Below are 7,838 nucleotides of genomic sequence, written 5' to 3'. Positions count from 1 at the left end.
GAAGCGAACCCAAAGAAAAGAACGAAATCGAAAGAGGAGAACATGGTCGCTAAACATTCGGAAACACAAATAACTTCACCATGAATGATAGTACATCACAAGATCACAACTGGGGCCCTACCTTGATCTTGATGATCCTAGCTCCAGAACTCTGACGTGGTCTTCCTTGCAAGGTTCCCACATCGGCTAGGGCGAACCCTAGACAACTAGCACGACCCTCGGCTCTCCGAGAGGTGTCCCTCTATCTTCTCTGCTCCTTGGCATCGTCTCCCGAATTGATCTCTGCGTGAACCTTGGGGAGGGGTCTTTAAATAGCCTCAGGGAATCCTCGGTCAAAGGGGAGGTCGAACCGACCTAAAAACAGGCTGGGCCGGCCGGCCCAATGAGCCTAGACCGGCCGGCCTGGGTCTTTCCTTCGCCGGCTTGTGCTCAACTTTCTCCCCAAGTCTCATGGAATCTTCTAGAGTTTATGTCTTTCACGATTGCACCCCTTTAGACGTCGTTATCTTCGAGATTTCTTCGAGGAGAAGGATAGGATGGAAAATCCTTCCTTAAATATCTCTTTGCTTTGCTTAGCCCCGAAGTATCTCGATCTTATCTTGTGGGCTTTGTCTTTTGGGCTTCATTGGAGGGTGGATGTGCATGAACGGGCCTCTAATCATCATGGCCTTCGATCCTTTGTTCGGGCTTTGGCCTTCGTCTTTCTTCATGTCATCGTGTGATCATGGGCCTCGCCATTTCATGCTCCAAAATTGGTCAAAAACCTGCAAAAATGAAGTACCTCCAAAATATATGTGCAAACGCGAAAACGACCAATAATTGGGCCGAGGTTAGGATGGTTAGTGATTTTGATATTAAATTCATGCCATTATCAAAGTTAAACAGAGAATAAAATGGATACTTAAGGAGCGCCAACATTCCCCCCATGCTTAAACTTTGCTCATCCTCGAGTAAGTCTTTGATAAAAATCAGCGCTGGCTTTCAGTGTCCAATCTCTGCACTTGATCATACACGAGAAAACACAATGCTCCCAAAAATATTTTGCAGTTAATAGTTCAAGTTGTAACCAGATTTTTCAATGTGGAAGGTAGATACAAGTTAAATGCTTCCCCACAATTATTAAGCACATGCTCTCAAAATTAAACAAGTCTCAGAATTAAGAAAGTAAGTTCCATAAGTAATGCTAAACCAAGATCAATAATTCAAACCTCATTGCAATTTGCTCATGGAAACTCTCAGCTCATCTTGTCTCTCAATCTTGCTAGAACTCTCTCCTTTCTTTCTCTCATATGTATGTGTGAGGCTTTATCTAGAGCTCTGGAAAGGTTAGTCCTAACAAAAGATATTATAATCAAGATATTATCAAAACAAGAAATACTTCTTATGGATTTACCGAGACACGTCAAAAAGACCATTGGAAAACAATTTCTTTGTGGAGAGGGAGAGAATGGAACACACACTTTAGATGGTGGACATGTGCAAATGGCAACGGTTGATCCCAAGGCACAACTGAAGTCCTTGTTATCGGATTGCACATGGTTGGAATAATTGAGTATAGAATAATCTTGAAAGTACCTGGAGTTTAATGAAGCAAACGGGACCGAGGAGCTTTTCATCATCATTCATTTTTTTTCTCTTTTCCTCTTTTTTTTCTTTTTTTTTTGCTCCTCAGAACCATTGGCAACACAATGCACTTACTCCACCTCCCCCCATGCTTGAACGTTTGCTTGTCCTCAAGCAATGAAGTGATGATAACTTGATGGAGTGAGTGCAGAAAACCTTTATCAATTCTCTGGACTCAACTTTGGAATTCAAGGGAGCATCTCCTCGTGAAAGATTGAAGCCAACAGAGGAGGAAAAGGGGCAGGCCGGCCGGCCTAGGGGTGTTGAGCCGGCTGGCCTACTGCCTGTAGGCCTCCACTTCTTCGGATTTTTCTTCTGCGAACTCTTTGATGCTTCCCAAGCTTATGTTTTACTGAATTTTGCTCTTGATTCCACTGTTTTGCCGTCGAAATAAATTTATACTCAATTTATAGGTTGTGGTCAAGGAAGTGTTTCACAAAAAAAGATGTTTTTGGTTAAGGGTGGATATCCAGCGAGATTTGCGATGTTCCCGGTATAGAAACTCACAATGCATGGATAGAATGGCTAGCAAAAGAGAGGTACGCAAAAATACGGAATGGTCAGCTTCTTAGTCTCGTACCAAAGAAGATAAATCCTGAATTAATTCACTTGAAAATAATTCTTGCTCTATGGTTTGTTATGATATATCATTTAGGCTTGTAGAAGGGTAGAGCAATTGCAAAAGGTATCATTGACAAGGTTAGCTCAAAATTAAATCCAAATTAAATTTTCCTTGACAAGCTTAAGTAAGAGAGCAAGAGTAAAAGATATGGGTCTTAATTTATCATAACCTCCACAATTGAATTAGCCGGCATTTAATTAATTTTCAGATCATGTTAGAGAGAACATTAGTTTAATCATGCATAAACCAAGCACAAGAAAGTAGACAAAGCGGCAACGATCATCATATTTTCACATGGCACAAACTTTCTATCATCATTACTAACCATAACATTAAAGCATAGGTGATGCATTTATTTATCATGGTGATGAAGACAAAAGAAAACAAATTGCACACATGCTGAAATAAATAAAACAGAAAATTGCTACGCACACACAAGCTTGCACACATGCTGAAAATAAATGAAAAGAAATAGAAAATTCAAACCACACGTGCGAGCATTTTATTCATGGTCATGCCGTCGATCAATCTCCTTGATTGGCTCTTGCGTTGTATCCTTGATCATAATACTGCTGAAATGCTCCTCCATTAAATTGTTCCGATGGCGCCAGGCCTAGAAGTCCCATTTGATATGCAATTCCCGCAGTTCCATCTTCTAGTTGGGTTGTATGCCTCCAGATGGCGTCTATATCTTCCATGTTTCTTCTTGCATAGGCACCCATAATTCTCATTCCTTGTTCTGGTTGAGGGAGGTCAAAATATTGTGCTCCAAATGACGGGTCGGGCATCTCTCCTTGATATGACGAGGGTGGGCAGCCGTAGTTGCTAAATGGTGGGGGTGCCGCCGCAGCGTGCCCCCATGCTTGTTCTTGGCTTCCTTCCCATTGACTCGTCCATCCTTGTGGGTATCCCTGTCCACTTGATGCACCTTGAAATTCATTCCTCCAATAAGCAGAACTTGGCAGTGGAAGGTTTACTTCCAAGTCTTCTTGTTGTGCCGATGTCGATGTCCCTTCAATTAACCTTCCTCTTTTTGATTTCTTCACCTTTTTTCCAATATTTTCAACTCGCCAATCAGTCCTCCCTCTTGCAAATAATTTCAGCCTTTGATCGGGGAGGGAAATATCGATCTCAAAAATAGTAAATCCCTTCTTTTCATCCCCTCCGATATAATGGCCTTGCCTCAAATGATCAATCCCAATATCTCTTCCCGGGACATAAAATTTTTGGATCACTCGTAACCTCGGATTCATTGCTCGGGCTATCATTGTGAGATAACATCCCGAACCAACTTCTCCTGTGCCGAATGATGCTTCACAAAGCCACCTTTCAACCATTATGTTGGTGGGATCAATTACTTGCTTCTTCACCAATGCAGCATACATCCAATTTAATTCTTGGTCGGTGACCTTCGATTCTCTCATCCTCCTGAGAATTCTCTTGCTCAACCAAGAGTGGAATATTTGGAGGGTAACATTACATATATTCTTTCTTTGGCGGTTGACATCTTTTGCTAATTTTGTCCAAAATTCATCAAGCTCTCCATCTTCAACTTGCACCATTTCATATGCATTACTTTTGAATCCGAGCAAGCTTCCTATTTCTCCATAGGTGATTACTTTCTCTTCATTCTTGAGCCTAAATTTCAGACATGGAACTTCTTCATCATCCACCACTTCCGTTGATTTTTCTAATGTCATGAACATCTCAAGAGCCACTTCTTCTTGCATATCAACCGTGACACCGTCAGAAAATAACTTCCAACCGATGTTCTCCAATAGCTCATAGATGTCATGATGAAATCCCAGGTTCACCAATGCTTCATCATCAAAATCATAATTTGCTCGTAGTCTTCCCTTCATGAACTTGAGCCTTTCTTCTTCTTCCTTCGACAAGATAATAAACCCATATTCTGAATTCTTGGGCTTGTATGGTGGTGGCGCGGATGACCTTGTCGAACGTCGTGGAGGAGGTGGCATCCCTTCGGTGAATCTCATGGAGGAGCTTCTCGGGTCTCTCATCCCACCAAGGAGCAGCATGTCGCTCCTCGGTGCGGGGTTGTCTTCCTCCATGCTCCGCGGAGACTCGGAGACCGAGTGCCTCCGCGAAGAACTTGCCGATGTGTCGGATGTTGATGAACGCGTCCTTCTCCTCCCGGCGATGAACTTCATGAGGCCACTCATGGTGACTCCTTGCTGCACACACTCAAAAACAAACACACCGGGGGTTTCTTGCCGGCGGGAGAACAATATATCGAAGAGTGGAACAAACTAGGAATTGTGGTGAATTTTCTGAGATTTTTGGAGTAGATTTTGGTGGACGAATTTTTCAGGGCTATAACTGATGTTTCTGGGCAAAGAACTTGAAGAACATAAGTAAGGAACTGAGTGGGGAGTATACCTGCCAAAGGGGAGCACCAGAGGGCATAAATAGGGGCCAGGCCGGCCGGCCTAGGGTGTTTTCCCTCTTCTCCACTTCAATTTTCTCTGGTGGCTTCCTGTTGCAATTATTTGCTTCTGTCCAGTACATCTTGTATGCTTTGCACCGCCCAAATCATGTGAACCACTCCTTCTTTGCCTTTGATGTCCACTTGCAACATTATTTCTCCACTTTGTGTCATTCACCTTGTCCCATGCTTAATCATTCATCACATGGTGCCATCTTTGCTGGAAATCACTTGTCCTTCCCATTCATGGCTGCTCCCTCCTTTGAATTATTTGCATGTGGTGGTAGGTAGAGAGCACAACTCTTTCCCGTGAATTCACTTTGATCAATGGATGTTAATCAAGCACATAAACCCTTTCCAAATCATGCTTAGATGTTTAATCCTCCTCTAACTTCAAAATTTCAGAATTGACTCAAAGCATGCAATGAGTTTAAATAAATAATTAGAGGGGGATTGAAACATCTTCACATTTGTAAGTCGAAAAATATTTCCCGACTACATTAATTTTGGTTGCACCGGAACCGTTCACTTTCATGAATTGATAGCGAACAATCTCGAATTCAACCGTGGGTCTCGAGTTTCGGTTCTATTTTTTTCCAAAATGAGAGAGAGAATTTTGAAAAAGAGAATAATTAAGGTTAGGAAAATTCTAGTCCTATGGTAATGAAACTGAAAATTCTCTCTATGTTTGTGCGAATCTACGCATCAAGAATTTAAGTGATATAAACATAGCGCGGCTCTACTCGTGTGTTTTATCTCAACTTGGTCCGGCCGTCATGGACAGGACGGTCGCCAAAAATAGGTTTGAAATTTTGGATGTGGCTTTCTCAAGAAGAGGCAAATAAATCATAGGATGGCTCATGTCATTGGTTTAAAATAAGAGATAACATCGGAATGACTGAGCGAATAAAATCCAAATCGAATTGTTTGACCGAACTACCAATTGTTCAAAAGTATATCATGTTCTTGCGTAGCAAAATTCTCGACTCACTTACCTAAACTTTTCACGGGTTGTCCTCCCGGCAGCTTATTCTTGACTCGACGAACGGGTTGAACTCCCAGCAGCTTTATTCTTGACTCGACGAACGGGTTGCCTCCGGCAAAGCGCTTCGTTTATAGTCTATAGCTAGACTTTCTTCTTCTTCACTTCGGACCAACGCTCGGTGATGGCGCTGCAGTCTTGGGTACCCACTTCCGCACAATCCTTGGTGCGGGTTTGTCTTCTACATTAGTCATCTTTTTGGTCTTCACGGGTGGGCTTTTAGCTTTCTTCTTGACGGGTGCAACGATCTTCTTTGTCGCGATGGACGCGACGACTTCTATCTCCTTCTTCGCTTCATTCTTGTTCGGCTCCTTTTCTTTCTTTGGCTTCTCCTCTGTGACACGGCGGTGAGGCGGAACATATTTGACATTGATCATGTTGCATACCTCGAGGCGTGGACGAAACTTGAATTCGCTTGTGTTGCCATTGATGTCGAACTTTATCTCCCCCTTGCCAACGTCGATGTTCGCCCTTGCGGTCTTGAGGAAAGGCCTCCCAAGTATGAGTGGTGCCTTGCTCCCTTCTCCCATATCGAGAATCACAAAGTCAACAGGGACTAAGTGTTCTCCAATCTTCACGGGCACGTCTTCGGCGATTCCCAAAGGATAGCGAACGGAATTGTCCGCTAACTCTAGGCACATGGCGGTGGGCTCTGGCTCCGGTAAGCATAGCTTCTCGAACACATTCTTGGGCATGACGCTCACACTTGCACTGAGATCACAAAGTGCTCTTTCGAATATAAGAGATCCAATGGAACACGGGATGGTAGGACATCCGGGGTCCCTCTTCTTTTCAGGAGCTTCATTAGCGATTGCCTTGCTACATTCCTCGGTTAGCTTGACAGTGCTTGGCGGTATCTCGCGCTTGTTTCCCATGATGTCTTTGAAGTAGCGAGAATACATCGGAACTTGTAGAGCATCCAAGAGCGGCATATTGATGCTCAACCTGCGTACCATGTCAACAAATTTGTTGAATTGCTCATCTTCATGTTTACCTTTGCGGTATCGTGGCCTTGGCGGTAGAATCTTGGTGTCTATATCATCTAGCTCAAACTCCAGCTCTTCGGTGACTATCTCTGGCATAGGAGTAGGTGCCTTCTCCTTGATAATGGTCTCCACTTCAACTCTTGGCTTAGGCTTCCTTGCTCCTGCTGCATGTTCGGGTTCTTCGGTCTCCTTTCCCGAGCGAGTTTGAATGCCTTAGCCGTCTCCGGACTTTGAGGTTGCCCAGGCAATTTTCCTTCGTTGCTAGATAGGCGTCCGGCGAGCTGGGCTACTTGCGTTTCTAGCATCTTCATCATGTTGAGTACTTGAAGGTTAGAGCTCCCGACCTCCGTCACCTTGCCATCAATGTTCTCCAGGATCTTGTCCATAGCCTTGAACTTGGTGACGGTGTCCTTGTTGATCTTGCCTTGCTCCTCCATGAACTCCTTCAATTGTATATGAAGAGGTACCGAGTTTTGAATGGAAGAGCTTGCATTAAATTGGGGTCTACCTTGCCCGTATCGGAAGTTGGTTGGCGGAATCCATTCTCCCTTCTTCATGTAGTCGAGCATCTTGACTTCCTCCGGGCAATTCTTTTGCACATGGCCGTACTCTCCGCATTCTTCACATGTAGACCTCGCTTCGGCCGCCTTTAAATCAATAGCTTGGGCTTCTCTCTTTTCCACTTCCATCTTCTCCAACCTTCTCATGAGCGAGTCGATCTTCCCTTCTAACACTTCTTCACGTTCCACTTGTAATACACTCTTCGCGGCGCCCACGGCTTGGAGTGGTTGTAGGCGCCTCGATGATGCCCATGCGTCATTGTCCGCCACCTTCTTGAATAGCTTGAAAACTTGAGTAGGCGTGAGCTCAATGATAGAACCTCCGGCTGTTGCGTCAATGATCCCCCTTGATGCAGTAGTGAGGCCTTGATAGAACTTCTGGACCACATCCTCCCTTGAGAACTTGTGATGAGGTACGGCGCGGATGTAGTCGTTGAAGCGCTCATAGGATTCCGCAATAGTCTTTGTCGGGGTTTGCGTGAATGTTGTAATCTTGTTGCGCAGAATCTGGGTCTTGCCCGGCGAGTAGAACTCTGTCATGAACTCTTTCATCAAGGAC

Source organism: Panicum virgatum, chromosome 6K (genome assembly GCF_016808335.1).
Source record: "Panicum virgatum strain AP13 chromosome 6K, P.virgatum_v5, whole genome shotgun sequence".
Classification (NCBI taxonomy): Eukaryota; Viridiplantae; Streptophyta; class Magnoliopsida; order Poales; family Poaceae; genus Panicum; species Panicum virgatum.
Note: the sequence above shows the minus strand (reverse complement) of the source record.